The sequence below is a fragment of the Brachycentrus maculatus genome, unplaced genomic scaffold, assembly GCF_059751285.1.
Source record: "Brachycentrus maculatus isolate JH-2025_06_01 unplaced genomic scaffold, ASM5975128v1 h1tg000202l, whole genome shotgun sequence".
NCBI lineage: Eukaryota > Metazoa > Arthropoda > Insecta > Trichoptera > Brachycentridae > Brachycentrus > Brachycentrus maculatus.
In genome coordinates, this window is record NW_028280953.1 from 1,070,173 (window position 1) to 1,078,090 (window position 7,918).

At 32.6% G+C, this 7,918-nt stretch overlaps 1 long non-coding RNA gene across 1 annotated transcript; it reads left to right on the forward strand.

Annotated features, from left to right (window-relative positions):
- Positions 1-1,037: 1,037 nt before the first annotated feature.
- Positions 1,038-7,208, forward strand: LOC148307272 (uncharacterized). Its single transcript, XR_015837870.1, has 5 exons — positions 1,038-1,356; positions 1,927-2,251; positions 2,475-2,672; positions 4,997-5,256; positions 6,985-7,208. It is a non-coding gene; the product is annotated as an uncharacterized LOC148307272 (long non-coding RNA).
- The last annotated feature ends 710 nt before the right edge of the window (positions 7,209-7,918 follow it).

A 7,918-nucleotide genomic window follows, 5' to 3' on the forward strand; every position in this document is an offset into this window, starting at 1 on the left:
ACAAATAGAAAACATGAGTCGGAATAATCGGCGGGTATATATGAGGAGATGCATGAATGTGGAAGAGGTGAAGATTGTTTGCAAAGACAGATTGGTGTGGCATTCAATTCTCTCTTCTTACCCCTATAGTGAAGCGACATGATGGTTAGTTAGTTATATACATATATATATATATATATATATATATATATATATATATATATATATATATATATATATATATATATATATATATATATATATATATATATATATATATATATATATATATATATGTATATATATATATATTTACATATATATATATATATATATATATATATATATATATATATATATATATATATATATATATATATATATATATATATATATATGTATATATATATATTTACATATATATATATATATATATATATATATATATATATATATATATATATATATATATATATAAGCAGTATATATATATATATATATATATATATATATATATATATATATAAGCAGTATATATATATATATATATATATAAGCAGTGCCATCTAGATCATTAAATATGTGAAGTAAAGGTGAGCCCATCGCTTCTTGTACCAGTAAATATAATATAAGTGAAAAATCACTTTTATTTATTTTGACTCTCTTGCGAATCGAACCCAGGACCTCTAGCATGGCAGCCAAAAATTCTAACTGCTACTCTAAGGAAGCAGACATAAAATGGTGAGTAACTACTTGTCCCACTTTGAAGGTTTCTTAAGATTGTCACCATGCCTAGTGCATAGGTGAAGCTGTCAAAGCTCTAAATTTGTAAAATTTTCATAATTTTTTGTTGGATTTCAGTTAAAAACAGTGATCAGTGCATTCTTAATCTTTTTGTTCATTCAGTTTGTAATTTTAACAGATACCTATAAAAAAAAAACATTTTTTTCATGTAGGTAATTCAGGTTTTTACAACAATAATATGTACACACTACACACATTTTGTTGCAATTTCAACCAGTTTAAAAGTAGAGTGCGCAGGTTGAGGGTGTCCGGATTGCTCTAAGGTTTTTTTTTTCGATTTTCATATTTTTTATGATTAATTTTTAGTTTAAAACAGTGATCAGTGCATTCTTTGTCCTTTTTTACATAAAGTTTGTAATTTAAACAGTTCATTTATAAAATTAAACATTTTTCATGAAGATAATTACGTTTTTACAACAATAATATGCACACAAATTTTGTTGCTATTTTGATCAGTATTGAAGTCAGTTAGTTTTGGTGCAATTTTTGGAACATGGAGAAGTTGAAACCGCCCTGATCTTCCAGATGGCCCAAGAATAAATATATTGGAAATGATTTCTCCACCAAAAGCAAGTAAAATGAGAATAAAATTGCTATTTTTTTTCTAAAGATAATCAATTGATTACATACTGTAATTAGATAAATTAGTTAGTCTGTGGCAATTAGCAAAGGATAGCCAAAACGATGTTTGATAGATGTTCGAATGATGAAATAAGGAAAGAATGTAAGGCTGAGATAAGCATTATCGATAAAATTAAGAAAGGTGTGTTGAGATGGTTTGGACATGTGGAGCGTGTGAGTGAAGAAAGAACGGTTAAACAAATTTATGAGGCGAGTGTAGTTGGAAAAAGAAGCAGAGGACGACCGAGGAAAACTTGGCACAATCAGGTTTGTCAAATACTTGAAAGCGGCCGGGTCAGGAGTCGTAATAATCGTCGGGTACGTATGAGGAGATGCATGAATGTAGAAGAGGCAAAGAATGTTTGCAAAGACCGAGTGGTTTGGCGTTCGATTCTCTCTGCCTACCCATGCGGAGAAGCGGCGTGATGGTTAGTTAGTTAGTTTTTTTAGCCATGATTATCCTTTATGCAGAACCTAAATTATACCACCATAATTAATTAAGTACCTAAATTATTCTTTCAGGTTCTCTATTGTATTTGTACAATATAGAAATCAAAACATGTGCATTTTGGGAGAATATTTGCACCTGAGGGTAGAATCAAATAATCCATCACTTTTGAGACATTCCAAGCAGCATGGCGGTGCTTGAATTTACCAATTCTCGACAATAATAATCTGGAAGCATACCTACCTACATAGGTACACCAAAACCAAGATATGCTTGTTCAGGGAAGTGACCAACGACTTCTCGATTGAAGATGCAATTAGTAAAGTCACCACATCTCCAGGGGGCTCAATTGTGACGACAAATCTTCAGTGAGACAATTTGAAAACCTTCGCAAATGAGGTATTACTTTTGATTACATGTTGTATAAAATAATACGTTTTCTCTTATCTAAACAAGGATGAACATATAAAACAAGGGATCATGCATTAGCCTGAAATATTTTAATTATTATTGCTTTAATTATTATTAGTTAGGAAGTGAGATATTCCAGATATTGATATGGTCCGCGAAATCATTGTCGAGGTTTTGCATTCGGTGTATAATATTTATCCATTTTATTTAGGTTGAGCTGTGTTTTTATACCATCAACCGAAGTTATCAGTGTTGTATGGATATACCAATATACAATGTGGATGGACTTCATATACATGTGGAGAATCCGGCACTGGATCATCATCTAAATGTATCAACTGTTCCGGATCCCATTCAGCTGCCAGAACTACCTCCTACTTCTACATCCTTCCAAGCTGTTGTCAACAAGGTAAATAATATATCCTATGCATGCTTATATATCCCTCCATATTGCTTCGATTCGCAGTACTGAGAAAGTCATTCATAAACATTCCGTTTCTTTATTATAAGAGGGGATTTCAACATCTGTTCTCCTAGCTTGGGGTTGAGAATATGCAGATAGATCCGGAAAGTTAATATTAACCATAATCCCTCAAGTGCGGTGGACATATCTCTCACTCCTTTCAAGAACGTCATAAATCAAAAATTGTCAATTTTCAGTTGTGTATGTTTTCGGAATGCCCAAAATATGTACTATATCCCAGCAAAAGCGACATATTTTTAACTAAATATTTACCCGCTACAGGGCAGAAAGTGTTGTTTTTGTATTTTGAAGAAAAGGTATTGTTTAATTATTCTTTTTAAATAAACTAAATAATTTTCAAATAAAGAAAAAACCTTCAGGTTTTACCTAAAAAGATCTGTTGCACAGTAAAAAGTTAAAAGTGGCTTGGTATTTATTTTTAATACATTGTATTATATTTTCAAACTTTAAAAACGTTCTGCCGAAAAATCAAGTTTTTTGATTTATGACGTTCTTGAAAGGAGTGAACGATATCTTTATGATTAACGGATCTGGGAGCATCTGTTGGATGACTTGTATTGTAATGTCCACTTTACATATAATAAATAATATGCTGTGATTTAACTTTGAGAAATGGAATATCACAGTCAAAAACAGCAAAATATGCTCTATATAAAGTGAATGAAATTTTTACTCATATTTTTATGATAAAACATTTAGAAGGTACAGTGCAGGCTTTTCCACACCTACAAAATGCATTCCAACTTGAAAACCATACAATGTCAATGTCACTAATGCATTCACTTTCCCACTAATTATAGCGGGAAAGTGAATGCAAGGACAAATGTACCTTCTAAATGTTTTATTGTAAAAAAATGAATAAAACTTCCATTCACTTTATATAGAGCATATTTTGCTGTTTTTGACTGTGATATTGACTGTGATATTCTATTTCTTTTATTTATTTATTAAAATGCATGGACATTGAAGTTGCAATGACTAAATTTAGAAGAAGAAAAAAAACATAATAAAACAAAGTAAAATAACAAAAACAGTCAAACTTTAGCAGAAAAAAACAGGGCTGGTTTAGCTTTTGTTCAAAATCGCCTGGTTTGGGATGATCTTAGGAAATTTAGAGCATCACACCTTCCTCCTAAAATATAAAATATAAGCATAGAATTGATGGTTGAACAGGTGATTTTGTAGATAAACTTATATACAAACTAAATGCCACTTTTTTCTATCATTTAAGACAGTTTGTGGCTCAGATCACCTTTTAAAATGGAGAAAATGTTGACTCCATTCAAAATCCCATGTATTCTTATTCAGGAACAATAACAAATAGTAATATATTTACTGAATTTATATGATTGGATATGGCCTTATCCCATAAATATAATAAAATAATAATAAAACCCTTATCCGCACCCCAACGGTGCATAGGGCACTGCGTCATATAAACGCAGTGTTATCTTGATTGTTTTTTTTTTTTTTTTTTTTTAAATTTATTGGCAAAGCACCCAATTTTGGGTGATACCTGCCATACTAGTGATTTTACTTAAACAATATATTTTTTTTTTATTGATTTTTTTGGGGTCACACGCTTTTGCCATACTTTTTTATATGTTTAATGATGACACCGTTAACATTTTTTGAGTTGATTGACAATAGGTGTTGGACTTGGTGGGTCTTCGCAAAAATTGTTTTAAATATGTTAAATTGTGATTTATTTAAATGTAAACAATTAATAAATAATAAAACCCTTATCCGCACCCCAATGGTGCATAGGGCACTGCGTCATATAAACGCAGTGTTATCTTGATTGTTTACACATGAAGGAAAGGTGATCAGCCCTCCGCTTCAGGTACCAGTCCAGGTTAATATTGAATAAACATGACAGTGAAAAAATCACTTGTATTTATTTTACCCCCCTTGGAAATCGAACCCGGGACCTCCAGAACGGTAGCCGAGCGTGCTGACCATTACACTACGGAGGCGGCCATAAATATGGAACAAACAATTGGCTATCCCAATGTTCGAAATCCTCTTATCCTGAAATTATTAAATCTCAAGGCTAAAAATACAAATGGCTGAATTTTTTAACACAACCACGTTTTTGTCACAATTGCAGTTTGGCTTCAGAAGAGCCGTATCTTGTCTGAGTGTAGTCAGACATTTAACTAATCAATAAATCACAGTGGACATTTGAGAGCTTATTTAAAAGTTTAGATACCTTTAAACAAATTAATTGACACTTCCTAGTATTCCAGAATGGATCACACAGAGAAATCTTGTCTAAAATCAAGGTTCGGAAGATTTCACATCTGGGATGGATTTCGTGCAGAGAAATTCCATCTTCTACAAATCATCATGATGATCAAAGATAGAAGAATTGCAAGAAGCTGGCAGAAAACAGACCTTGTAGCTTCGCAGCATATGCGATTGGACCGGGATATAAGGAGTGGAGGAGTTGTTCCGGACAGCGCAGGACCGCGAAGCTTTTGCCAGAGGATGATACATGAAAAAGAAGGTATTCTAGATGTAGTTATTTAAATTGTCTGTGACATCAGATATCAGAACGCTGTACCTATATAAACATATTGTGGGTATACTGGCAAAAAACGCTAATTCTTAAATCCCTGTTTGAATAATCCCTGTTATTTAAAGCTTTTAGCCTGAATAAAATACCCGCTATTAAACCGCTAAGTTGAATTTACTTTTAAAACCACATATATATTTGATATTTCAAAATACTTAGTGTATTTTGGTCCGCCTCCGTAGTGTAATGGTCAGCACGCTCGGCTACCGTTCTGGAGGTCCCGGGTTCGATTCCCAGGGGGGTCAAATAAATATAAGTGATTTTTTCACTCTAATATTTATTCAATTCCCAGGGGGGGTAAGAATAAATATGAGTGATTTTTTCACTGTAATATTTATTCAATATTACCCTGGACTGGTACTTGAAGCGGAGGGCTGATCACCTTTCCTTCATGTGTAAACGATCAAGATAACACTGCGTTTATATGACGCAGTGCCCTATGCACCATTGGGGTGCGGATAAGGGTTTTATTATTTTTTTATTAATATTTATTAATATTTATTCAATATTACCCTGAACTGGTACCTGAAGCGGAGGGCTGATCACCTTTCCTTTGTGTGTTAACGATCAAGATAACACTGTGTTTATATAATGCAGTGCCCTATGCACCATTGGGGTGCGGATAAGGGTTTGAATTGAAATTAATTGAATATATTTGACATTTCAAACTACTTAGTGTATTTTGCCAGTTTATGGAACGTTGAAAACTTTATAATACTGCATCATTAAGTATATAATACATATTTTCGAGTTAACGAATTTGCCAGTTTACCAACAATATATGATTATCAAACCGTTTCCTGAATAATTTGGGAAACCCCCAATGAACGATATTGAGTCTTCTACTCAAACATTTTGTGATGTGATCTTAAAAGTACCCTAGGAAATCAGTGCACCATTCTTCAGTATGCAGACATACTGAAGAATGATATATTTCAATGATAAAAACTTATCAAGCCTCAAAGCGCTCACTCCTTCCAACAATGTCATCATATATCAAAAAACTAGATTTTTCAGGAGATTGTTTTTAAAATTTAAAAATATAATAAAATGTATTAAAAAATAAATATCAAGCCACTTATTGAATTTTTTACTTTGCAACAGATCTTTTAATATAAAACCTGAAGGTTTTTTTCTCCATTTAAAAAATATTTAGGATATTTAAAAAAATAATTAAATAATACCTTTTCTTCAAAATGCAAAAAGAACACCTTCTACCCAGTAGCGGGTAAATATTAAGTTAAAAACATGCTGCTTTCGCTGGGATATAGTACATTTTCTGGGCATTCCGAAAACATGCACAACTGAAAAATGACAATTTTTGATAAATGACGTTGTTGAAAGGAGTGAGCGAAAGGTGTCTGATGTTTCCTCTTTTGTATTTATTTGCAACGCAAAGATCAATTGAAGCGAAAATGTTTTGAGAAATTTTGTACAGATGGCACACAGTACATGCGAATTTTATTTTCAGTTGAAATGTCAATTGTTTTGAAAGTGCGGTTATTTTTTAAATTTAGATTCTTATATTAACACATTGTTTGCGGGCGGTTTTTTCATCAACCCCGACCTTAATTATACTCAGACAGTCTGCCGCCCGACCCTCAGTATACTAATCACAACTAACAGCAAAACCAATTCCTATCTGTACAATGTTTGCAGACGTCTCTCGCGCTTTACCAAAAGTAAGCATATAGAACGCTTATAAACGTCTCCCAGTCTCTACCAACAGTATGTAAAAGATGCTTTTAAGTGTTTCCCGCAAACAGTGTGTTAGGAGCAATGATCAATGGGTACATAATACATTGTCTTAATCTCGATGCTACATCAAGACTAAAAATAAGCATATTTTCCCTATACCCATTCGTTTAACCACATTTATTATGTTGGCATAATGTGGAGAGTGTATATTTATTTTATTTGACCAGTGACCGGCTTTCGTCATTACCATCATCATCAGACTGGTGGGGCTAGACAAAATTCTATGTTTTATACACAACAAGGTAGGGGTTGAAAACCATAAAGATTTTTTTCATAAAATTAACTTTGGTCTGTTACAATAATATATTTCAAGTAATCGGAGTTTAAAGCTGGATGTTATATAAATTTCATTTTAATTTATTAGGGTATTATACAGTTTATACTTAACAATAATGGAAAATCAATGAAATAATTCCACATTTAAGAATACTTTACTGTATAGTAAGAGAGAAAAGGTATTTTTGAATATGGGTGGGTAGGTGTGTGTGAGTCTGAGGTTTGAGTAAACTTACTTCAGCCTTCTTGTGTCCAGTATTGAACAAAGGCCTCCCTCTTGGACTTGCACAGTTGTCTGTTGGACACGACTCTCTTCCAGTGCAGGCCCGCCACTTTTTTTATATGTCATCAGACCATCTTGCCTGGGGCCTACCCACGCTTCTGCGTCTTGTTCTAGCCCTCCATTGAAAGCTGTCCCACCGCATTCCCAGATCTGATTCAGAAGCATCTAGGCTTCCTGACAGACCTTCTCTTGCAAAGCAATTTTATTTTTATTATTTAACTATGTTTAATTTATTGAAAATGTGGAACAAAATTGTATCTCAATTTTACTGTGAAT